The 26,761-nt window shown below is 45.2% G+C and overlaps 1 protein-coding gene across 2 annotated transcripts in view; it reads left to right on the top strand.

The window, feature by feature from the left end:
• LOC122787331 (BTB/POZ domain-containing protein 2-like) overlaps positions 1-26,761 on the top strand; it is a 555,231-nt gene that overhangs the window by 234,182 nt on the left and 294,288 nt on the right. The window lies entirely within an intron of this gene.

The raw sequence follows: 26,761 nt of genomic DNA, 5'->3' as shown, positions 1-26,761 counted from the left end.
CTGCATGAAGTAAGCCTTTCAAGGCTGCCAACATCTCTGCAGAAGGTCCAAGTGCTATCTGCCAGTGCATCCAGTTATATTCTTCATTTGCTGGTTAAGTTGCTTCACAGCAGTCCTCACAAGTAGAGTAGTGTGATATGCGAAGCAAAACAAAATGCCACTCAAGTACACAGAAATGGGTCACCGCAGAGATTTCTTAGACCATTGCATGATGCCCTTTATACAGCCTGTACTAGACCTAATCCTGTGATCCTCAGCTGCTGCTAAGAAAAGCATGAACTTCAGCCGCTTACTATGAAATTGTCAGCGTACCCAGCTTGAAACAAGGCATGAAGCCAGACATGAGGCATTGGGACTTGGCTCATCATGGCTTTGGCAGCCCCCAACTAGGTCAGCCAGAATGAAATCTTAGTTTGGGGGGGGGCTTTTTTTTGGAAGCAGACTCTAGGTGACGTAGTTTTCAATCCTTTGCTAGTTATGAGCACAACTTGGGTGCTTGGGGTGCCATAGGCATAGCCACTTCTTTTTCTGACTTATGTCCAGAGCCTCAGTATGGATGGTTTTAAGCTTTTTGTTATGCTCTGACATGGCCCCCTGTCTGAGCTACACACTGGTGGCTACACTACCACTTTTAAGAATTTTGTTCTCTGTATATGAACCCTTACCATGTTTGTGTGGACTAATGTATTCATTATTCTCTCTTGATGCTTAGTTCTGCATAAGCTCAGCTGCCAGTACTTGTCACAAGTTTCTCCTTCATTTCTTCCACTATTGTGGCCTTTTTCCCTATTGGAACACCTCTGTCCCCCAGTATTCTGCAGTTTCTCTGTAGCATGGGTTCCTTCTAATGTTCAACATAATTATTTGTTCTTTTTCTGTTTTGTTTTGGGTTTTTTTGTTGTAAATAGGGGTAGTAGTGTGCTACTCCATTGATACATGTTAGGTTTAGACTGGAATCCTGTGGAATGAAGTATATATTTGAAGCACAGTTTTGTAAGGAGTCAACCTAGAATATTCTGCAGGACTTTTATACACACTGTATATTGGGTAGATATCAGAGTGACTAATCAAAACTAATGATCGCATGATTAAAGAGGAGTAACGTTAAGATGTTTATTTGAAGTATAGTGCAGAAATTTGAATTAGATGACTCTAGCAGTATGATGTAAATGTAAGCAAAGCCCAGGTTTATCAAAAATATGTGCATGACCACATTGATAGTGTAGCTAATTTAAATACCTAAGCATATTAAACCATGTATGTATGCATGATGCTCACTTAAATGAGGGTAGGCTCCATCATGCCAGGTGATGCTGTAGTGCGAAGATTGGAGTTCAGCAGAAATTATAAGGCAAGTAGTAGAGAAAGTAGTAAGAGAAACTGAGGGCTCTGTATGTCTGAGGAAGATCACTCAAAGTTCTTGTGTTTGACTGGGTGTGACTTGCTAAGAAGCTTCTACAGACATACATAAGTTTAAATTTTATTGGAGGTGAGAGAGTCTCCCTATTAGTGTTTTGTTTCTGGCTAGAATATTTGACTTTTCATAATTGCATAAAAAAAATCTAACCTACACCTATTATGAGGATGGAAAATCTCATACGTTATTTCTCAAAGTAGAGTAGCCAGTAGCAAAAGGCTAACTTTTAGGAATTCTAAATAACAGTCTCCCAATAACTCCATGTCTCAAAATCCACTCTACACTCTAAATGACAACTAAAATATGCAGCTTCATGTCCTCCTTAGACGTGAAAAAGGCCAAATAGCTGCCTCTCAAACAGGGGACAGATCTTGTATAGTAAGGTACAATTTCCCTTAAGAGCACACATGGATCACAGTCAGTTTGGGGCTGGTTTCTCCCCAGGTCCCCAATAAGACTCCCCACTGGCACAGCTATAGGGTCCAGATCGCAGCCTCTCTGTCCAACTAGTGCTTCGTGTCCCTGCTCAAGTAGCTGATACACACACACACTTTGAGATGAGAGTTTATACAACCACAGATGCTCCTGGGGAAGCCTGGCACAGGTTCTCCAGCTGTGCCCCTTTTCTGCCCAGTCTAAAAGGTGGTACCAGCTGCCACCACCCACTAATATTTATCAGCTACTCAAAGGCCCCTTAAAAGGGTGTCCAATTATTACTGTGCAGTTATCCAAATGGTAAGTATGACGCAACAGTCTAGACTTATTTGGAGTGACTTGGTACAGCATCACTATATACATGCAATGTACTCTTAGAACTTAAATTATCTCTACACAAAACAGCCACAGTTGAAAGGTTTAAAACACAAGACAATACTACTTACTACACAGTGCTGGTCAAGAGTTTAGAGATCACAAAGAAATACTTAAATTAATACCGTAGAAAAGTTCTAGCATCAACACAGAAAAACACTTAGAAATAGCTAGGAATTAGGAAGATTAGACTAAGAGAAAACAGAGATGTTCTTAGCGTTTCACTGTTTCATTTATCACATTTGGGTTATCCCTGCCAGGGTAGCCCTCGGCCAGGCAAATACCAGAGGCTTAGTATTTCTGCGTCGGTTGCTGTCGCTTAGGACTGACGTCGGGTCGTCGGTAGTATAAAGTAAGGCAGCCGATGCCATTACATCAAGTCTTTCTTGCCGAGGAGCACAAAGCAGTTCGCGTGAGTGCCGGTCGGCAGCTACCTGAGTTTCATCTTCAGAATTGAAGCTGAAATCTTCTAAAAGCTACGTACCCTGTTGCAGAATCCTTTTTTCTTGCTCTAACCGATGTCAGAAAAAGTTAATTGTCTCGCCTGTGGAAAGCAAATACCACACCAAGACTTTCATTCTTACTGCATCACTTGCTTAGGCCCAGACCACGACGTCCCTTATCGCTTTTGTGCTTTAACGCCAGAACTATATGTTGTCAGGCCCTTATTGTAACAAGATATTTCGCTTACAGTCCTCTAATTCCGATATGGCTTTGGTAAGCCATCCGATGGCAGATGATCTGGAAAAACGTAAGGATAAAGACAGAGACAGACCGCACAGGTCCAAACCTACAGACGATGCTTCCATTAAGCTAGTAGTCAGTTCTCTGGTCCTCAGTGAGGTGCTTTCGCAGCCCCTAATACCCGCTTCTGTGGATTCACAGGCCGCTACCAAGGACCTTTCAGAGTCCGATATGCCGCAAAACTCTTCTTCGAGTAAGGATCCTGCGGTTCTCTCACCCTTGGATGGGTCCGGAGTCGCACTACCGATTCTCGTCTCAACCAGACAACTTCATGTCTACCGTTCTTTCAAAAACTACAGAGTTTCTAAGGCCCAGGCTATGAACCACACCCAAGAAACTGACCCACTCTCAGGCAGCTGCTTCCTTGCCTGAGTCTCAAATGCTTAAAATGGCAGAAGACCTTATCATGCTGATCAGGGGAAGGCAAGCTACCCCTTCCAAAAGGAAAAGAGATCTGTCCCCAGTAGTTTTATCTGAATAGGAGTCTGATGACTATGATGCATCTGAATATGAAGACATGCAACCCCTCTCTGCTTTTGAGGATTCTGATACAGAGGTATCCATTCCTTCAGCCTCTCCACCAGAGGAATATTCCTTTGGGGAAACCCTTCATACCTTAAGGGAGCATTTCCAATGGGAATGTTAGGACTACCCTCAGTCTAAAAAGCAGCTCAGAAAATTCTTGGATCTTCCTCAGCACAGACCCCTGGCCATTCCCCCCGTGCTGGATGATGTTTTTCTGGAATCCTGTGACTCCTGACATCCTCCTCCTGCACCCAGTAAACCTGACGGGTGTTAGAGTCCCTGACTCACACATTTAATTTCAAAAGCCCTACTGCTGAACCTGAGGTAATTTCTCAAGGACCCAAAGGAATTAAAGCAACCTCTGCCAAGAATCCCACCCCCTCAGATAGGGATTCCCGAGCATTAGACAGAAGGGGTAAAAAAGTATACACCTCTGCTACTCTTGCTATCAGAGCACTAAATTGCCAGTTCTGTATGCTACAATTTCAGCAACATACCATGGAACTCCTCAAACAAAAGGTGTGTTCCTTTCCTGCTTGCGCAGAATCTAAAGAGTTGCAAGAGTTAATGCATTCTGCAAGTCAAGTGACTGCATACCTTACACTGTGGATGTTCTTCGTGTTTCACTGTTGCAGTTATTACATTTGGGTAATCTGCTGGCAGGTTGCCCTCAGTCGGCCTGAATTCCAAAGTCTTGGGTCCTGCGTCGGTTGCCGTCTTCTCTTCCATCCGTCAGGTCATCAGGGGTATAAAACATGCAGCAGACGCCATTTTTTCCAGTCTTTCTTGCCGCGCGGTGCCCAAAGCAGAAGCATTTTGCAAGTGCCGGTCGGCCGACTACTGAAATATTCGAGTTTGAGTTTCAAAACTGAAGTCTTCACTAAAGCTAAGTACCCCATTGGGGACACTTTTTTTTTCTTGCTTTTTACCAGTGTCAGAAAAAGTTAATTGCATTACTTGTGGGAAGCAAATACCTCATAAGGATTTCCATTTATATTGTATTCCTTGCCTAGGCCCTGATCACAATGTGCCTGGCTGTCAGTTTTGTGCTAAATTTAACCAACGCAGTATTAAGCGTCGGTATATTTTTGCATCAAAGTATTTTGGAAACTGGTTTAACTACTCAGAAATGACGTCCGCAATCAGACTACTGGAGTACATAAAAAAACGCAAAGAAAAGGACAGAAAAAGGCAGTAGAGATCCAAAACCAACGACGAAGCTTCTCCTAAGCCAGTCGCCGGTTCACCGTAACTCAGTGAGGTGCTTTCACAGCCCGATACCCGCTACCTTAGAGTCTCAGGCCTCTACCGACACCCATGTGGAGTCCGGCATGCCACAAGATACTCAAGGTATTGGACCGAAGGATGCATCTCCCTCAGATGGGTCCGGAGCCGCTGAGCAGGCAATGGCATCTGAGGGTGTTTTCAGACCTCAACATTTGTATATCAAACCGACAACAGCTGCAAAACCAAAGACAAAAGCAACTTCTAAAACTAAAAAACCAATGCATAAGCCACGTGCACAGGCCTCTATGCCTAAAAAGCAGATTATCAAAATGGCTGAAGACCTTATTACCTTGATCAAGGGTACCCATCCCCCTCCAGATAAGAGGCCTAGGCAAGACACTGATTATGAATCTTCGGATCAGGTTTCAATTTCTTCTGATTTCTGTTTTGATCATGAATTATCTATATCTCCCTATGAGGATTCTGATGCTGAGGAGTTCATTCCATCTGCATCCCCACCTGAGGATTATTCATTTGGGGACACCTTACATGCTTTGAGGGAGCATTTTCACTGGGAGAGTCAAGACTTCTCAGAATCAAAAAAGAGGCTCCGGGATTTCCTTCTCCCTCAGCACAAGCTTTTAGCCATTCCCCCTGTTTTAGACATTGTGGGTGACATGTTTTCGGAGTCCAGCTTGACCCCTGACTCCTTACCTCCGGCTCTCAGTAAGCCTGACAGATGTTACAGGTTCCCTGACTCTCATAAATTATTTAGAAACCCTGCTGCTGATCCTGAAACTATTTTACAGGGTCCAAAGGGAGTTAAGGCCTCAACAGCTAAAAATCCTACTCCCTCTGACGGGCACTGGACAGATGGGGTAAAAAGGTTTATATGTATGCAACCTTTGCAATCAGGGCCTTAAAACTCTGTTTCATATGCTTAAGTACCAACAACATGTTGTGGGATTGCTGAAACAGAAAATGATGATGATTTCAGAATGTGCAGAAAATGAAGAATTGCAGGAATTATTGCATGCAGCTGAACAAGTTGGAAAGCATACTTTGCAATGTGGTTTTGATTCTTTAGAGGCCTCCTGCAGGGCTGCAGTTACTGGATCTGTGATTAGGAGGCATGCCTGGTTAAAGGAACAAAATTTGCCTGATCATGTTTAAATTGCTAGATGCACCTTTACAGCATGATTCTCTGTTTGGCATTAAGGCAGAAGAGGTTTTAAAGAAAATGGAAGACAAAGCTAAGTCTATGCAAACTGTTAGACTTCTTACAAGTGCAGCCACCAAGATTCAGTAGACACTGGCCTACAAAAAATTGGTCCTTTCCTGTGTCAGACAGAGCTCAAAGGGGCAAATCCAGATGCCCTAAGGGATCCAGATACCAGGCACAAGACTCCTACAGGTCAAAGTAATGGGGCGCATCCACTTCCAAATCTGGAGGAGATAAAGCGCAAACCTACAGAAAGCAATCCCAATGACTTCCCCTGCCCTACACTAAGCACTTATTTGGCAGCACCCATAGGGGGAAAATTAGCACTTTTTGTTCAAAGTTAGCAGTTAACCCAGGACAAGTGGGTGCTAAACATCGTATCACAGGGATACAGTTTCCATTTCCACACTCTGCCAATGGCAAATGATTGGCCAGATCTGCCAAAAAATCAATAGGCAGAGGCACAGAAACAAGTTGCGTCCCTCATGGATATGGGGGCCATTAAGACAGTACCAAAACAGGAGAAAGGACAAGGTTTTTACTCGACTGTTCTTGGTACCCAGAAAGGACCAGGCCTGGCGGCCAATACTGGATTTATCGATTTTGAACACATACCTGGACATTCCAAAATTCCATGCTGGGCAAGAATGCTTGGCTGGTGACTTTAGACCTAAAAGAGGCATACCTGCATGTCCCAGTAAGACAGGGGTGCAGAAGATACCTCAGATTCTATGCTGGCTTAATGCATTACCAATTCTCTGCATTGCCCTTTGGCTTATCTATTGCGCCCAGTGTCTTTACAAAGTGCCTGGCACCAGTAATTGCATTTTGCAGACAGAAGTATACAAATATATCCTTAGATGGACGACTGTCTCATCCAAGCAGAGAACAAGGACACTTCTTCGACACCTGGCGTTTGTGAAAAGGCTTCTAACATGTCTAGGGTACACAATAAACGAAAATAAATCACAACTAGTACCCTCTCAAAAGATAACATTCCTGGGTGCAAGCTTGAATACAACTGCCCCAGATGGCTTACCTCATGCCAGACAAACAAAGGCAACTGACTACTTACTTCAAACTGATGGCAACAAAAACCCAGTCTTCTGCAAGACCAATTCTGCAGGCTCTGGGCTTCATGGCATCCTGCATCCTACGAATTCCATATGCAAGACTGCCTATGAGGAAATTTCAATGGTACCTAAAAAGAGTCAACAATCACACCGTCTGGAAACAATGATTCCTCTCATTCACTGTCTGCAACAGGAGTTTCTGTGGTGGGCAAAGGCCTGTCACCAAAACATGGGATGGCCCTTCACTCTACCCCCTGCCAGCCAAACCTTAACAGACACATCAGATTATGCCTGGGGGGCCCACATGGCAGGAAGATGCATTCAGGGCATATGGGCACCGAAACAAATGCATCTACATATCCACCAAAAAGAGATGCTAGCTGTTCAAAATGTCCTAACAGCCTTCAAGGACTTGCTTCATCCAGGACAACTACTGATAAAGACAGCACCACAGTCATGTGGTATATAAACAAGCAAGGGGGCACACACTCATACCCCATTTGCAGATTAGCCATGGCACTGTGGGACACAGCTTTGACCTACCAAATACATCTTCAAGCTCAATTCCTGCCAGGAAAACAAAACACTCTGGCAGACTAAGAAGAAACCTTATGGATCCTCAGGAGTGGAAACTAAATCCACAAGTCTTCGGCATGATGACAGAGAAACGGGGGAGCCCAGACATAGATCTGTTTGCCTCTCCTCAGAATTATCAGTTGAAAAGATTCTGCACAAGGACTTATCACAGACAAGCATGGAAAGTGGACGCCCTATCCTTCATTTGGAAAAAACTATCAGTTTACGCCTTTCCTCCTCTGCCTCTTCTACCAAAGGTCCTCCTAAAAGACGAGAAGCCAAAGATGATTTTAATTGCCCCGGACTGGCCCCTCCAATACTGGTACCCAATCCTAAGGAACTTGTCTCAATACCCAGCTTGGACCTTGCCTCAAAGACCACAACTACTGTCCCAGCCAAACAATCAGATCCTGCACAGTCCACTACAGACTCTGAACCTGGCAGCATGGCTAATCATGTAATCATACAAACACCTCTCAGTAAAGCTGTGATGGATGTCATTTTGGAAGCCAGAAGGCATAGTACTAGAAAATCTTATGCTGACAAATGGAAGAGATTCTGTGCTTGGAGTCCAGCACAAGGAACTGGTACAGCAGAACCACATATTCCTTAGATTTACAATACTTAACCGAGATGCTCGACAAAGACCTATCTTTCTTATCAATCAAAATCCATGCCTCTGCCATTTCGACTCATTACAATACAGAGCCCCCAATCTTTTCTCATCCTTTACTAAAGCAGTATCTTAGAGGAGCCAAAATTTTAAGGCCTCCTAGAAGATCACAATTACCTGTATGGGACCTCAATTGTGTTGGAAAAGCTCACCCTGCCTCCCCTACCTCCATTTGAACCAGCTGCTACCACTGATATAAAGTTCTTATCATAGAAGACAGGTCTGCTACTAGCAATTACTTCAGCACGAAGAGTTTCAGAGCTACAGGCCCTCATGGCTGTAGAGCCTTTTATCATATTTTACCCAGACAGGGTGTCTTTGAGGACAAATCCTATTTTTATGCCTAAAGTGGTTTCCAGTGTGGCTCTTAACCAAACTATTCATCTGCCAACTTTTTATCCAAATCCGCAGAACAAAGGGGAGAGAATCCTGCATTCCTTGGACGTACACAGACCGCTAAGATTCTACTTGAGCAGGACTAAAACTCTAAGAAAAACTGAGCGTTTACTAGTGTCATATGCTGCAGGATCAGAAGGAAAGGCTATTTCAAAGCGGGCAATTTCAAAGTGGATAAGCCACTGCTTCCGTTTCTGCTACTTACACCATGGTAAACCAGTGCCCAAGGGCATTAGGTCTCATTCCACCAGAGCTGCAGCTACTTCAGCAGCCTTTCTCAGAGTACCACCAACCAAAGACATTCTAGAGGCTGCTACTTAGTTCTGTTCACAGCTTTACAAAGCATTACCATTTGCCACTGCAGTTCTGCAGGGCCTTATAGCCGCACCTATTGCTGTTTAGCTCCAGCCTCCCAACCATAGCTTTGGGATTCTACCTAAATGTAATGACTGCAACAGTGAAACACGAAGAACATAGTACAGTTGTGTACACTTACCATAAATGTAGATGGTAGAGTGTATTCACTGTTGCAGTCCAGGTTACCCTCCCGCCATCCCCGTCATTCTAAAGTTCATCTTTCCTTCTCTATCTTCCTCAACCTATGTGGTGTATTTGCTTGTAGATGAAGGTAAAGTTTATATTGATGCATGAATATATATACATATTTATATAATATTGCTACCTTTTTGGGGGTACCTGACATTGGGGTCAAGAAAACCTAAAGAAAATGGTGTCTGCTGCATGTTTTATACCCCTGACGACCTGACGTCATGGAAGAGAAGACAGCACCTGACGCAGGACCCAAGGCTTTGGAATTCAGGCCGACTGAGGGCAACCTGCCAGCAGATTACCCAAATGTAATGACTGCAACAGTGAATACACTCTAACATCTACATTTATGGTAATTGTACACAACTGTACTTTTTGACACCCTAGAAGTTTCTTGCAGGCAGCAGTCACTGGTTCTGTACTGAGAAGACATGCATGGCTTAAAGAACAGCCCTTGCCAGACCATGTTAAATCTAAATTATTGGCTGCACCCTTGCACAAAGACAACTTAAGCTAAATCTATGCAGACAACTAAGGATTTCCTACAGGTCCAGCCACCAAGGTTCAGCAGGCATTGCCCCTCCACTCACTGGTCCATTTCCTGCTCCCGCCAGGTCAGTTCACCTCAGACAGCAGCCACAGGGAATGCAGAGGTCAAAACAGTGGAATTCCTCCACTTCAAAACCGGGGAGTTCCAAGCCAACCCCTCCATGGTAAGAACTCACAATGACTCTCCTCCCCCACCCCCTCCCTCTGTCCACCTACACTTACACCTAGGGGGAAAACTCTCCTTTCACGCAAGCACCTGGGCCACCATTACCAACGACCACTGGGTCCTCAACATAGTTTCCCAGGGATACAGTTTTTCTTTCCACACACTTCCAACCCCAAAAGGGTTCCCAGATTTACCTCCAACCAGTGGGCAGAGATGAAGAAGCAAGTCCTTTCCCTGATCTGTAAGGGCAATAGAGCACGTTCCACAGAACAGATAGGCCAAGGTTTCTACTCCAGACTATTTCTGGTACCCAGAAATGAGGACACCTGGTGCCCCATACTCGATCTGTCAGTTGTAAACACCTTCCTAGTGGTACCAAAATTCAAAATGCTAACCTCCAGCGACTGCTACCCATGCTCTTCCAAGGATGCTTGGCTAGCCACCCTAGACCTAAAAGGGGCCTACCTCCACATCCCTATCAGGGAATCGTGCAGGAAATATATATGTTTCAGGGCAGGGTTCTTGCACTTTCAGTTCTCTGTGCTTCCCTTTGGCTCATCTACTGCTCCCAGAGTTTTCGGAAATGTCTGGCTCCTGCCATTGCCTTTTGCAGACAAATGAATATCCAAATTTACCCATACTTAGATGACTCTCTAATTCAGGCAGACAGGAAAAGCTGCTCAAGCACCTGGCCTTTGTAAAGTCCCTACTGACCTCCCTAGGGTACACCATCAACGAAAAGAAATCCAAACTAGTACCTACCCAAAGGATTATATTCCTGGGAGCAAGCCTGGACACAGCATCCCAGATGACATTCCTTGTACCAGTAAAGCAAACTTACCTAACAGCCTACTTCTCTCAACTAGCCACCAGACCCCAGTTATCTGCAAGGAAAATCCTGCAAGCTCTGAGGTTCATGGCATCTTGCATTCTACTCATTCCATATGCCAGATTGCATATGAGGAAACTTCAATGGTACCTAAAAAACCTTTGGTGTAAACACTGTCAAAACTTGGAAACTTGTATACCAGTGATACCTTGCCTAAGGAAAGATTTTCTTTGGTGGCCAGCAGCATGCTCCCACAACAAGATTACTACCTTTCTCACCACCCCCCACCACCCAGACCCTCACCACAGATGCGTCAGACTATGCCTGGGGTGCTCACCTGGATGGCAGGTGCATACAGGGCCAATGGAGCCCACAGTAAATCCGTCTGCACATCAACCAGAAAGAGATGTTAGCTGTCCAGCACTCATTGACAGCTTTCAGGTCCCTACTCTCCCCAGGGGCTCTTCTGATCAAAACAGACACCACTGTAATGTGGTATATCAACAAGCGGGGAGGGACTCGCTCCTACCCTGTATGCAGGCTGATCATGACCCTTTGGCACACAGCCTCTGCCATGCCGCTCCACCTGTTGGCACAATTCCTGCCAGGTTCTCTAAACTCTCTGGCAGACCACTTAAGCAGAAATCTTCTGGACTCACACAAGTGGTAGCTAGTCAAAAGAGCCTTCACCCTAATAACTCATAAATGGGGCACCCCGAAGGTCGACCTCTTTGCCTTCCACACCCAACCATCAGCTCAGCAAGTTCTGCACCAGGGAAAATCACTGCATGACTTGGAAAGTGGATGCCCTATCCTTCCCATGGGTCAGACTTTCGGTCTATGCATTGCCTCCACTACCTGTCATCACCAGGGTACTACTCAAAATAAGGGAGGAAAAACCAAGGACAATTCTTATTGCTCCAGACTGGCCTCGTCAGCACTGGTACCCACTGCCACCATGGCGTCTCACTCGGGTCTCCAACCCTCTTGCCCCAGAGGGAAAGAGAATTCATACATCCCCAATTACAGACCCCCAATTTGGCAGTCTGGCTTATTCTCTGACCACTGATCCATCTTCCAACCTCAGTAAACTGGTTCTAGATGTTTTACGTGAGGCCAGACGCCCTAGCACTAGAAAGTCTTATGCTGACAAATGGAAAAGGTTCTGCCCCTGGATTCAGGCCAAGGGACCCGATACAGCACAGCCCTCCCTACCTCTCATGCTGGATTACCTAGCAGACATGCTAAACAGTGGTCTCTCCTTTTCCTCTCTTAAATTTCATACCTCTGCTATCTCTGCTCATTTCCACACTGAGCAGCCCCTTTTCTCACACCCTCTTTTCTCACACCCTCTGATCAAACAATTCCTAAGAGGGGCTAGCAACTTGAGGCCACCCAGAGCAGCACCCACCCCAGCTTGGGACCTTAACTTTGCGTTGGAAATGCTCCCCCTGCCACCCTTTGAACCAGCATCTTCAGCAGAGCTAAAATTTCTCTCCAGGAAGACCGCTTTTCTTCTGGCCATCATTTCAGCCAGACGAGTCTCCGAGCTACAAGCACTCATGGCTGTGGAGCCCTTCATCTTCCATGCTGACAGGGATATTCTTCGTGTTTCACTGTTGCAGTCATTACACATGGGTTATCCTGCTGGCAGGCTACCCTCAGTCGGCCTGAATTCCAAAGTCTAGGTCCGGTGTCCATTGCTGTTGCCACTTCCCTGACGTCAGTGCGCCAGGGGTATAAAAGATGCAGCCGATGCCATTTTATTCAGTCTTTCTTGTAGAGTGGTGCCCGAAGCCTAAGCAGTTCACAAGTGACGGTCGGCTGACTCCTGAGATTTTCGTGTTAGAATTTCAGATCCGAAGTCTTCATTAAAAGCTAAGTACTCCGTTGGGGAAACATTTTTTTCTTGCTCCAGACCGATGTCAGAAAAAGTTAATAATTGTATTTCTTGTGGGAAGCAAATACCTCATAAGGACCTTCATTCTTACTGTATTCCTTGCCTAGGCCCTGACCACGACTTTGCTAGTTGTTGGTTTTGTGCTAGATTTAACCAACACGGTATTTAAGCGTCTGTACGATTTTGCATTACACTATTTTGGCAGAAGATTTAATTATACCATGTTGTCTGATCCGACTACCGGAATTCACAAGAAATGCAAAGAAAGAGAGGACGGGCATCTGAGGTCCAACACCGACGAGGCTTCTTCTAAGCCAGTCGCCGGTTCTCGGTGAGGCGCCTTCGCAGCCCCTGATGCCCGCTAGTTTAGAACCGCAGGCCACTACCGACTCCCACGTGGAGTCGCCTAGGCCGCTGGAAGGTCAAAGTATTGGACCTTTGGAGACTATTCCCTCAGATGGGCCCGGAGCCGCTGAGCAGTCATCAGCTTCTGAGGGTGTTTTCAGATCAACTCAATTATACATTAAAACCAGTTCCGCTTCAAAGGCAAAGATTAAAGCGCCCTTGACAAAGAAACAAGTACAACAGCCTCATGGACAGGCCTCCATGCCTAAAAAACAGATGCTCAAAATGGCCGAAGACTTAATTACTTTGATCAGGGGTTCCCATCCCCCTCCTGATAAAAGGCCTAGGCAAGAGACAGAATATGAATCTTCAGGTCAGGTTTCCATTTCATCTGATTCCTCTTCTGATCAGGAATACTCTTCCTTCCTATGAGGTTTCTGATGCTGAAGAATGTAGCCCTTCAGCCTCTCCTCCTGAGGATTATTCTTTTGGGGAAACCTTGCATACCATGAGGGTGCATTTCCACTGGGAGAGCCAAGATTTTTCAGAGTTTAAAAGGCTCAGACTTCCTTTTACTACCACAACACAAGCCCCTAGCTATTCCACCTGTGTTAGACATTGTTGATGTATTTTCAGAGTCCAGTCTGACCCCTGACTCCTTACCTCCAGCTCCTGTTAAGCCAGACAGGTGCTACATGGTCCCTGACTCTCATAAATTCCTTTTCAAAAACCCTGCTGCTGACCCAGAAACATCTCTCAGGGTCCCCCTACCCCCTCTGACAGGGATTCTAGGGCATTGGACAGATGGGGAAAAAAGATTTACACTTCTGCAACCTTGGCTATAAGGGCTTTAAATTGTCAGTTTCATATGCTCAAATATCAGCAATATATTATGTCACTGCTTAAACAGAAAATGTTGACTAATTCTGAATGTGCAGAAAACAAAGAAATGCAGGATTTATTGCATGCAGCTGAACAAATTGGAAAGCATACTTTGCAATGTGGTTTTGATTCTTTGGAGGCCTCCTGCAGAGCCGCTGTGACAGGCTCTGTTATCAGGAGACGTGCTTGGTTAAAGGAACAAACTCTGCCTGATCATGTCAAAGCAAAATTATTAGATGCCCCATTACAGCATGATACTTTGTTTGGTGCTAAAGCAGAAGAGGTGTTAAAGAAAATGGCGGACAAAGTTAAATCTATGCAAAAGGTTAAGGATTTCGTACAGGTTCAGCCTCCAAGATTTAGCAGACACTGGCCTACAAAGAATTGGTCCTTTCCAGTGTCAGACAGACCACAAAGGGAGCAGAAACAGACGCCCAAGAGGCAGATCCCAGCCCCAAGGCTCGTACAGGTCTAAACAATGGGGTGCTTCTACCTCCAAAAGTGGAGAAGACAAATCACAACCATACAAGAAACAGTCCCAGTGACTTCCCCCTGCCTGCACCAAGCACTTATCTCCTGGCAGCACCTTTAGGGGGAAAACTAGCACTTTTTTCTCAAAGCTGGCACATAACCCAGGACAAATGGGTCTTTGACAGTGTCACAAGGCTACAAGTTTTACTTCCATACTCGGCCAAGGACAAACGGTTGGCCAGACCTGCCAAAACATCAATGGGCAGAGGCACAAAAGCAAGCCTTATCCCTCATGGACATCAGGGCCATTCAACAAGTACCAGAACAAGAGCAGGGACAAGGATTTTATTCAAGACTGTTTCTGTTACCAAGAAAAGACAAGACCTGGAGACCAGTACCAGACCTGTCTATTCTAAACACATTTCTGGATATACCAAAATTCAAAATGTTGATTCTACAGCAACTTCTGCCCATGCTGGGCAAGACGGCTTGGCTGGTGAATTTAGATGTAAAAGAGGCATACCTGCATGTCCCAATCAGGCAAACATGCAGAAGATGCCTCAGATTCAAAGCTGGCTCAAAGCACTACCAATTCTCTGCACTGCCCTTTGGCTTATCTACTGCGCCCAGGGTCTTCACAAAGTGCCTGGCACCAGTAATTGCATTTTGTAGACAGAGGAATACAAATGTATCCTTACTTGGATGACTGCCTCATTCAAGTAGAGAACAAGGACATTCTACTACAGCATCTGGCGTTTGTAAAGAGATTTCTAACAGGCCTAGGATACACAGCCAACGAAAAGAAATCAAATCTAGTACCCTCTCAAGAGAATATTCCTGGGTGCAAGCTTAAATAAAACTGCCCAGATGGCTTATCTCACACCAAACAAAGGCAACTGACTACTATTTCAACCTGTTGTCAACAAAGGCCCAGTTAACTGCTTCATGGCATCCTGCATTCTACTAATTCCATATGCGAGACTGCATATGAGGAAACTTCAATGGTACCTAAAAAGTGTTTGAACTCAACATTGCCACAGCCTGGAAACTCTAATTAACCCTCATTCCCTGCCTGCAAAAGGAGTTTCGTTGGTGGGCGAAGGCTTGTCACCAGAACAAGGGACAGCTATTCACTTTACCCCCATCCAGGCAGACATTAACAACGGATGCATCAGATTATGCCTGGGGGGCCCACATGGCAGGAAGATGTATTCAAGGAATATGGTTGCAAACCAAATGCATCTACAGATCAATCAAAAAGAGATGCTAGCTGTCCAGAATGCCCTGAAAGACTTCAAGGATCTACTTCATCCGGGACAACTACTGATGAAGACAAACACCACCACGGTCATGTGGTATATAAACAAACAGGGAGGCACTCATTCTTACCCCCTTCGCAGACTAGCCATGACTCTGTGGGACACGGCTTTAACTTACCAGGTACATCTGCAGGCACAATTCCTGCCAGGAAAGATAAATACTCTGGCAGACGAACTAAGCAGAAACCTCATGGATCCCCACGAGTGGAAATTGGATCCACAAGTCTTCAGCATGATAACAAGGAATTGGGGATGCCCGGATATAGATCTGTTTGCCTCTCCTCAAAACTACCAACTAAAAAGATTCTGCACAAGGACTTATCACAGACAAGCATGGAAAGTGGACGCCCTCTCTTTCAGCTGGAAAAGCTTAACAGTATATGCCTTTCCTCCACTGCCTCTCCTCCCCAAGGTACTCCTAAAGGTCAGACAAGAGAAGCCAAAGATGATACTGATTGCCCCAGACTGGCCCTTCCAGCACTGGTACCCAATCCTAAGGAACTTGTCTCAATGCCCATCTTGGACCTTGCCTCTAATACCTCATCTACTATCCCAACAAAACAATCAGATCCTGCACAGTCAATTAAAGACCTTAAATCTGGCAGCATGGCGGATAATGTAGCAATACAAAACACGCCTCTCACTAAAGCTGTAATGGATGTCATTTTGGAGGCCAGAAGGCCTAGTACCAGAAAATCTTGTGCTGGAAAATGGAAGAGATTCTGTGCTTGGAACCAGGCACAAGGAATTGACACAGCTGTACCAAATATTCCTCAGATTTTGCAATACTTAACTGAGATGCTGGACAAAGGCCTATCCTTTTCATCAATCAAAATTCATGCCTCTGCCATTTCGGCTCATTACAATACAGAGCCACCAATCTTTTCTCATCCGTTGTTAAGGCAGTACCTCAGAGGAGACAAAAACTTAAGGCCTCCAAGTAGACCACCAATACCTGCATGGGACCTCAGTTATGTTTTGGAAAAACTCACCCTGTCTCCTTTTGAGCCAGCTGCTACAGTTGATAAAGTTTTTATCTTGGGAAAACAGCTGTGCTCCTAGCAATAACCTCTGCAAGATGGGTCTCAGAGCTACAGGCACTCATGGCTGTGGAACCTTTTATCATTTTTTATCCAGACAGGGTTTCTATGAGGACAAACCCGACATTTATGCCTAAGGTAGTGTCCAGTGTGGCCCTTAAACTATTCATCTGCCTACTTTTTATCCAAACCCACAGAATAAAGGGGAAGAGAATTCTGCATTCATTGGACATACACAGACAGCTACGCTTCTACTTGAACAGAACCAAAGCTTTCAGAAAGACACAGCAACTACTAGTGGCATATGCTGCAGGATCACAAGGAAAGGCTATCTCAAAGCAAACTATTTCAAAGTGGATAGGCCACTGCATCCGTTTTTGCTATTCACAACATGGGAAGCCAGTGCCTAAGGGCATTAGGCCACATTCAACCAGAACAGCAGCCACTTCAGCAGCCTTCCTCAGGGGAGTACCATTCAAAGACATTTTAGAGGCTGCAACCTGGAGTTCAGTGCACACCTTTACAAAGCACTATCATTTACTAATCTACTCTAAATCAAGGGCAGGCTTTGCCACTGCAAATGTTCATCGTGCATACAGCTGCAGTAATCACATATGGGTTCTCTGCCATCAGGCGGGTCCTCGGTCAGCCGAATTCCAAAGTCTTGGTCCGGCGTCGGTTGTTGTCGCTTTCTTCCCTGACGTCAGTGCGATAGGGGTATATAAGTCACAGCCAACGCCATATTCTTCAGTCTTTTTTGCCGCGCGGTGCCCGAAGCAGAAGCAGCTCGCAAGTGCCGGTCGGCCAGCTCCTGAATTTACGAAAAATTGGAAACCGAAGTCTTCTTTAAAGCTAAGTACCCCGTTGGGGAAACTTTTCTTGCCTCAGACCGATGTCAAAGTTAACAGTTGTATTTCTTGTGGGAAGCAAATACCGCATAAGGATTTCCATTCCCTCTGCATACCTTGTTTAGGCCCAGACCACGACGTCTTGGGCTGTCGCTTTTGTGCTACTTTCAATAAACGCACTATTAAGCGTCTGGTGGAGTTCTCCCATTATTTTGGTAAAGCCTTTGATTATAAAATGTCGTCAGATACTCCGACTACCATTTTGTCCAAAAAAACGCAAGGACAAGGACCGACACGCGAGGTCCGCGGTCTCCACCGACACCACGCCAAAACCGGCTGCACGTGGTCCGGTTCTCAGCGAGATGCCTATGCAGTCCCTGACTACCGACGACACTTCCTTGGCGGTGTCTTCTGTACCCGAGACCGCTGGTACCTCGGCCCTTACTCAGACTACAACCACCGAAACCACTGTGAGTGTTGAGCCTCCTAATGTGGACAGGTCCACTTCCACCCAGGGTGTATTTAGACCCTCTTCTTCCTTTTCCATTAAGGCCTTCACTAAGTCCAAATCAGCCATGCATCCCAAGAGGCCTGTTGCACAGGGCCCATCCCCAGGCCCCATACCTAAAAAGCAGATGCTTAAAATGGCTGAGGATTTAATTACCCTTATCAGGGGTTCCCAACCCCCTCCAGACAAGAGACCCAGAGTGGAGGAAGATTCTCCCTCTTCTGAACAGGGCTCCATTTTCTCAGAACATTCTGATGTAGAGGAACATTCGTACTCCCCTTATGAAGATTCTGATGCAGAACAGTCCATTCCTTCTGTATCTCCCCCAGAGGATTTTTCTTTTGGGGAAACCTTACACACCTTGAGGGAGCACTTCCATTGGGAAGGCCAAGACTTTTCTGATTCCAAGAAAAGGCTTAGGGAATTTCTTTTGTTACCTCAACATAGACCACTGGTTATACCTCCTGTCCTGGACATGCTTGATTATGTTTACTCTGTGGCTTGTCTTAATCCGGATTCCCTGCCTCCTGCCCCAGTCAAACCTGATAGGTACTACAGAGTTCCTAACTCTCACCAATTTCTTTTCAAAAGCCATAATGCTGACCCTGAAACCATTTTTCAAGGCCCCAAGGGAATGAAGGCCTCTACTGCCAAGAATCCACTACCTTCCGAAAGAGAATCTAGATCCTTAGAAAGGTGGGGAAAAAAGGTATACACCTTGGCCACCCTAGCCATGAGAGCCTTAAATTGTCAGTTCCATATGCTTAAATATCAGCAGTTTTTGTTGTCGCAATTAAGAAACAAAATGTCTTGACCTGAACAACCAGATTTGAAGGAATTGCAGGATATGATGCATAGTGCAGAACAAGTGGGTAAACACACCTTACAATGCGGCTATGATGCCTTAGAGGCCTCAAGTAGAGCTGCTGTTACAGGATCAGTCATTCGTAGACATGCCTGGCTTAGGGAACAAAAGCTTGCCTGATCATGTAAAAGCTAAACTACTAGATGCTCCTTTACAAAAGGATGTGCTATTTGGTACTAATGCTGAGGAGATGCTACGGAAAATGGAAGAAAAAGCTAAATCTATGCAAACTGTCAAGGCTTTTCTACAAGTACAGCCCCCTCGTTTTAGCAGAAATTGGCCTTCTAAAAACTGGTCCTTTCCAGCCATGGACAAGCCCCAAAGAGGTAGATACAGGCGCACAAGGGGCAGAGGATAATCTCAAGGATCATATAGAGGCAGACAATGGCAAACTCCAGCACCAAGAGGTGGCGAAGACAGTGCACAACAATACAGAAAGTAAACCCAATGACTTCCTCCTTTTCATGCCAAGCAAGTCTCAGCTGGCAGCCCCCTTGGGAGGGAAGCTGGCACTATTTACAAGAAATTGGCATATCACAACAGACAAATGGATCCTGAACATTATAAACAGAGGCTACAGATTTCATTTTCACACTCTTCCACAAATGAGAGGCATGCCAAACCTGCCACACAATCAAAGGGCAGAGGCGCAAATACAAATTTCAAAACTCATGGACATGAAAGCTATTCAAGAGGTACCTACTCGTGAACAAGGTCAAGGTTTTTATTCCAGACTATTCCTGGTACCAAGGAAAGGAACCGACTGGAGACCCATTTTGGACTTATCCATCCTAAACACATTTCTGCTCGTACCAAAATTCAAGATGCTCACATTACAGCAGCTTCTTCCCATGCTGGGCAAGGAGTCTTGGCTGGTAACATTGGACCTCAAGGAGGCATACCTGCATGTCCCAATCAGACAAAGCTGCAGAAGATACCTCGGATTTCTTGCAGGTTCAATCCACTATCAATTCTCTGCGTTGCCCTTTGGCTTATCTACTGCGCCCAGAGTATTCACGAAATACCTGGCATCAGTAATTGCCTACTGCAGACTTCAAGGGATGCAAATTTACCCTTATTTGGACGATTGCCTGATCCAAGCGGACAGCAAGCACACACTTCTGGAACATCTGGCTTATGCAACACGGTTACTGAATTCTCTGGGATACATAATCAACAAAGAGAAATCTAGGCTAACACCATCTCAGAAAATAACCTTCCTGGGTGCCAACTTGGACACAAACACCCAGATGGCCTATCTTACGACAGAAAAACCGGGGCAACTAACTCAGTACTTCAAAACACTAGCAAATTGTACCAGGCTTACTGCAAGGAAAATCCTGCAGGCTCTGGGCTTCAAGGCATCTTGCATTCTTTTAATCCCATGTGCAAAGTTGCATATGAGAGAACTTCTATGGTACCTAAACCTATGGTCTCAACACAGCCACAATTTGGAAGCACTAATACCAATAATTCCATGTTTGCAAAAGGAATTTCTATGGTGGGCCCAAGCAACCCAGATGGCCTATCTTACGACAGAAAAACAGGGGCAACTAACTCAGTACTTCAAAACACTAGCAAATTGTACCAGGCTTACTGCAAGGAAAATCCTGCAGGCTCTGGGCTTCATGGCATCTTGCATTCTTTTAATCCCATGTGCAAAGTTGCATATGAGAGAACTTCAATGGTACCTAAACCTATGGTCTCAACACAGCCACAATTTGGAAGCACTAATACCAATAATTCCACGTTTGCAAAAGGAATTTCTATGGTGGGCCCAAGCATGTCAAACAAGCACAGGTCTCCCATTCTGCAAGCCTCAAGCAAATCAAGTCATCACAACAGACGCCTCAGATTACGCCTGGGGGGCGCACATGACAGGCAGGTGCATTCAGGGCAAATGGTCCCAAAAGGAAAAGCACCTTCACATCAATCAAAAAGAAATGCTAGCAGTGATAAATGCAATTACAGCATTCAAGGACCTCCTGCATCCAGGACAATTGTTGATGAGAACAGACAACACCACAGTAATGTGGTACATAAACAAACAAGGAGGAACACATTCATATCCCCTGTGCAGACTAGCCATGACACTTTGGAACTTGGCTCTGGAATGGCAAATCGAACTTCAAGCACAGTACTTGCCAGGTTTGGAAAACACGCTGGCAGACAGTCTAAGCAGAAATATGACAGATCCACACGAATGGAAGTTGCATCCACAGGTGTTTACAAAGATAATCCAAGCGTGGGGAAGGCCAGACATAGATCTCTTCGCCTCCCACAGGAATCAATTGGAAAAGTTTTGTTCAAGGACCTATCATCCAAAGGCCTGGAGAGTGGATGCCCTTTCATTCAGTTGGACAGCATGGACAGTGTACGCTTTCCCACCTCTGCCTCTTCTACCCAAGGTGCTCTTGAAAGCAAGAGCAGAGACAGACCGAAGATGATACTGATTGCTCCAGACTGGCCAAGACAGCACTGGTACCCACTACTAAGGAGCCTAACACATACTCCTCCCTGGCCTCTACTTCTAATGCCTCTTCTGCTGACTCAGCACAGCTACAAAACTCTTCACAGTCAGCTGAAAACACTCTATTTCGCTGCATGGAAAATTCCTTAACACTACAACAGACCCTACTCTCCAAAGAGGTGCAGGATGTCATTCTGGAGGCCAGAAGGCCATCTACTAGGAAGACTTACTCCGCAAAATGGAAACTGTTTTGCTCTTGGCATGAGAAAAAAGGCCAGGACCCTAGAAAACTGAATTTGCCTCGGGTATTACAGTATCTAGCAGAGCTGCTGAACAGTGGACTTTCATTTTCCTCCATAAAAATCCATGCCTCAGCCATTTCTGCAGAATTCAACACGGATCCACCGTTATTTTCTCACCCACTTTTAAGGCACTTCCTCAGAGGGGCTAAGAATATAAGACCACCAAGGAAACTAGCCTGGGATCTTAATTGCATTCTAGAAAAATTAACATTGCCTCCCTTTGAACCAGCTGCCTCAACAGATTTGCAGTATTTGTCTTGGAAAACAGCTTTCCTTCTGGCCATTACCTCAGCTCGTAGGGTTTCGGAACTACAAGCCCTCATGGCTGTGCAGCCCTTTCTCATCTTCCATCAGGACAGAGTTTCCCTTCGAACCAACCCGTCATTTATGCCTAAAGTGGTATCCAGGGTAGCTTTAAATCAAGCCATACACTTACCTACCTTTTACCCCAATCCTCAAAACAAAAGGGAAAGGCTGCTACATTCCTTAGACATCCATAGACAGCTACGTTGTTATTTGGACAGAACAAAGCCTTTCAGGAAATCAGAACAACTTTTTGTGTCCTATGCTGTAGGAGCTCAGGGGAAGCCTGTTACCAAACGGACAATTTCAAAATGGATAGGCCACTGCATACGATTTTGTTACTCCTATCATGGGAAATCTGTCCCTGTAGGCATCAGACCCCACTCCACCAGGGCCACAGCTACCTCTACAGCCTTCCTCAGAGGAGTTCCTACCAAAGATATTTTGGAGGCAGCCACATGGAGTTCTGTACATACCTTCACAAGACACTACCACCTGCCTTTATATTCCAAAACTAGAGCAGGCTTTGCTACTGCTGTATTGCAGGGCATTCTGGCTCATCCCAGTTCCACCTAGTGCCTACCACCCTGTGCGTAGCTTTGGGATTCTACCCATATGTGATTACTGCAGCTGTATGCACGATGAACATAGTACAGTTTTGTACATACCATAAATGTAGATGTTAGAGTGCTAATACAGCTGCAGTACAGGTTTCCCTCCCTCCTTCCCCTCTAGGTAAAGGACTAGTGGCTAACACTTCCTCATACAACCTATTTTGGGTTCTCCTCCTATGGTGTATTTGCTTGCAACTACTCTTTTTTGATAACATCGCATTGCTTGAAGATATATATATATATATATATATATATATATATATATATATATATATATATATGATATATAGATATATATATAGATATACATATATATATATATATATAATTTATGTATTGCCTTCCTTTTGGGGGCACCTGACATCTGGGGCAAGAAAGACTGAAGAATATGGCGTCTGCTGTGACTTGTATACCCCTGTCGCACTGACGTCAGGGAAGAAAGCGACAACAACCGACGCCGGACCAAGACTTTGGAATTCGGCCGACCGAGGACCCGCCTGACGGCAGAGAAACCCATATGTGATTACTGCAGCTGTATTAGCACTCGAACTTCTACATTTATGGTAGGTACAAAACTGTACTTTCTGCAGGGCCTCATAGCCACTCCTAATGCTCTTTAGCTCCAGCCTCCCAACCTTAGCTTTGGGATTCAACTCAAGTGTAATGACTGCAACAGTGAAACATGAACATAGTACAGTTGTGTACACTTACCATAAATGTAGATGTTCGAGTGTATTCATTGTTGCAGTCCAGGTTACCCACCTACCATCCGCCATATCTTTGCTGCAATTTATCTGCTCTTCTCTAACCTATACAACCTATGTGGTGTATTTCCTTATAGATGAAGGTATTATATATATTTTGGTGCATGCATGTTTTATTTGCATATTTTTAGCCTACCCTTTGGGGGGGGCACCTGACATCTGGGGCAAGAAAAACTGAATAAAATGGCATTGGCTGCATCTTTTATACCCCTGGCGCACTGACGTCAGGGAAGAGGCGACAGCAAATGATGCCGGACCTAGACTTTGGAATTCAAACCGACTGAGGGTAGCCTGCCAGCAGGATAACCCAAGTGTAATGACTGCAACAGTGAGTACAGTCGAGCATCTACATTTATGGTAAGTGTACACAACTGTACTTTTCCCTCAGGGCTAACCCGTCCTTCATGCCAAAAGTGGTGTCCACTGTGACTCTCAACCAATCCATTCATTTGCCCACCTTTTTTCCTAACAAACAAAGCAAGGGGGAAAGGATCCTGCACTCTCCAGATGTGCACAGATAGCTCTGATTCTAGCTAGGCAGGACTAAACCATTCAGAAAGTCTGATCAGTTACTGGTTAGCTTTGCTGCAAGGGCAGAGGGCAAAGCTATTTCCAAACCATTTCCAACTGGATAGCACATCGCATCCATTTCTGCTACAAACACCATAGAAAACCTCCCCCTTAGGGGGTCAGGACTCACTCCACCAGAGCAGCCTCTGCAGCTTTCCTCAGAGGAGTCCCCACCAGGGACATCATGTAGGCTGCCACCTGGACATCTGTTCACACGAGCAGTACCACCTGCCTATCTTCTCCAAATCCAGGGCAGGCTTTGCCACTGCAGTCTTGCAGGGCATCCTAGCCAGCCCCTAGTCTCCTTGACTGCCTCCACCGTTTTCTCAGCTTTGTGAATCAACCCAAATGTGATGACTGCAACAGTGAAACATGAAGAACATAGTACAGTTGTGTACACTTAACATAAATGTAGATGTTAGAGTGTATTCACTGTTGCATTCCTGGTTTCCCTCCCTCCATCCCCCTCTGTTTTTCTCTCTCTCTACTTACAAGGTACATTTTGGTATTTACTTTCTACTGGTGGGGTTCTTCCACCATAACTTGGCTCCCACTTGGGGGGCTCCTGACAGGGCAAGAAAAACTGATGTAATGGCGTCGGCTGCCTTACTGTATACTACTGACGACCTGACATCAATCCTGAAGAGACAGCAACCGACGCAGAAATACTAAACCTCTGGTGTTCGGGCCAGCCGAGGCCTACCCTGGCAAGGATAACCCAAATCTGATGACTGTAGCAGTATGTTAAGTGTACACAAGTGTACTTTTGAAATAACTTGCAAGTAGAACAAAGCAGTGCGGGTGATGTTGGATGTTCTCAAAACCAAATGCTCTGAGCTTTTGGGATTCTCTCTTTAAATTGATGGCACAGAGCTGCTTCACATGACCTCATTCTTCACACTTCTCTGGTGGGTAACAGAAACTACATTTACATTCTTTACACCTGGTCAGAAACCAGAACAATAAAATACATTTATAAATGCTAATTGTAGCTGTTAACGCTGGTCTTAAAACAATAGGCAGGATGCCTCCCTCTAGACATATTGGCTCTGAATTTTGACATCAAAGACTGTCATAAAATGCTTGACTTAGCTTTCTTACAGCAGAGTGCACTTGTTACATTTTTGCAGTTCAATATCCAGTGCAGTCTTTTCACATTTAAGAGAACAAGCCTGTGGCTTACATTAATATTTACAAATGACAGAATTTTCTGGCTAGGCTGGCAGCGTTCACCTATCTTCACAGTGCCCATGACCATTGCATTTTTTTTTTTTTTTATCTAGGCCGGGAACATGACCATACCGCCTGTGCCATTTGACAATCCTTCATCCATAAAATGCTTAGAAGCCGTCTGACCACCCTTAATCTTTACTTGGAAAACCAAAGACTAAAAAAAATTGGAGCTTAGGATGGATCCGGAGTCTGCCACCCAGGTTTCACGGGCGGCTGCTCTGCCTCTCCTTTGTCGGACGCCCTACCAGCTGCCGATATAGAGCCATCTACTTTGTTGGTTCCCCTCGAGGAAGCTGTTTATGAAGTGCCAACCAGCACGTCCACAGAGATTACTCTGATATCTGTTTCCACTGAAGTCGAGGGGGAACCAGGATCCACCGGACGCCCGTGTCTGACACCAGAATCAGAAGCTTCTGCTTTAGCACAGGTCCCTGAGATTAGGCCTTCTTCTCCCAAAACCACTTCTCTAAAAAGAAAACAAAAAAGCCAACATTTATGTCCCTCTGCTGAGGGACTACCTGACTGGCAATCCTTTACTCGGTCCTTTATGTAGGCCTTCATGGCTCTAAAGCCCTGTCTCCTCTCCCTCCACTATCCCAGTGCTAAGCCCAAGGCCTGCTTCAGCTACTTCTATACTCCCTCCCACTTCCCAAGAAGAAGAAATTCTCTCTCATTCATCTAATGAGTCTATTACCTACTCAGCAGAGATAGTGTTCTCTTCTATTATACTATTCCCCCTGATGAGGAATCCATAGAAGGGAACTCTCCACCTGAGGACATATCTTTTGGGGAGACCATAACTAAATGACTATTTCAAATGGGATACTTCCCAAATGACAAACTCAAAAAAGATATTTTCAGCTATTGCTAATTAAATCTCCATCTGCCATTCCCTCAGTTATACCCGCATACCTGGATGCATTTACATCAGCATCTAAAAATACTGATTCTCCACCACCTGCTCCTAAGAGACCTGATTGTTTCTATAAGGTGCCTGATGACCACAAATTTCTTGTGAAGCTCCCCTAGGCAGACCCTGCAGTGATTACTGTAGCCCCAGACAAGCAGTCAAGACTAATCCTATCCTCATCCATTCTGCCTACTGACCAGGACAGCAAAAACATTAACAGGCTAGGGAAGAAAATTTACACCTCTTCCACCTTAGCCTTCGGAGGTATTAATTGCCAAACCCATGTGATTAAGTATGCTTTGGACTTTGTATCCCAAGCATCTACACTCCTATACTCCCTGCCTGACTCTCCTAACAAGACTGAGGTAGCATCAAAACTGTCCCTGGCATCCCAGGTGGCCTGACACAAGGATGCAGCTATGATGCAGCACAGGCTTCTGCTAGATCTGCTGCATCTGCCTCAGTGCTCCGCAGATATTCATAGCTTCAACTTCAACCCCTGCCTGAGGATTTCAAATCCAAAATTTTTGTTGCTTCACTAGACCACAACCTCCTGTTTGGGAAGCAGTCTGCTGAACTGTTTAAGAATCTTCAGGAGAAAAGCAAGGAGCTTCAAGAAATTAAGCACCTTTTGGTATCCCCTATACCAAAATACTACAGA

The sequence above is a fragment of the Protopterus annectens genome, chromosome 13.part0 (genome assembly GCF_019279795.1).
Source record: "Protopterus annectens isolate FY-2018-M chromosome 13.part0, PAN1.0, whole genome shotgun sequence".
NCBI classification, from domain to species: domain Eukaryota; kingdom Metazoa; phylum Chordata; order Ceratodontiformes; family Protopteridae; genus Protopterus; species Protopterus annectens.
Note: the sequence above shows the minus strand (reverse complement) of the source record. Positions and strands in the feature narration are given on the sequence as shown.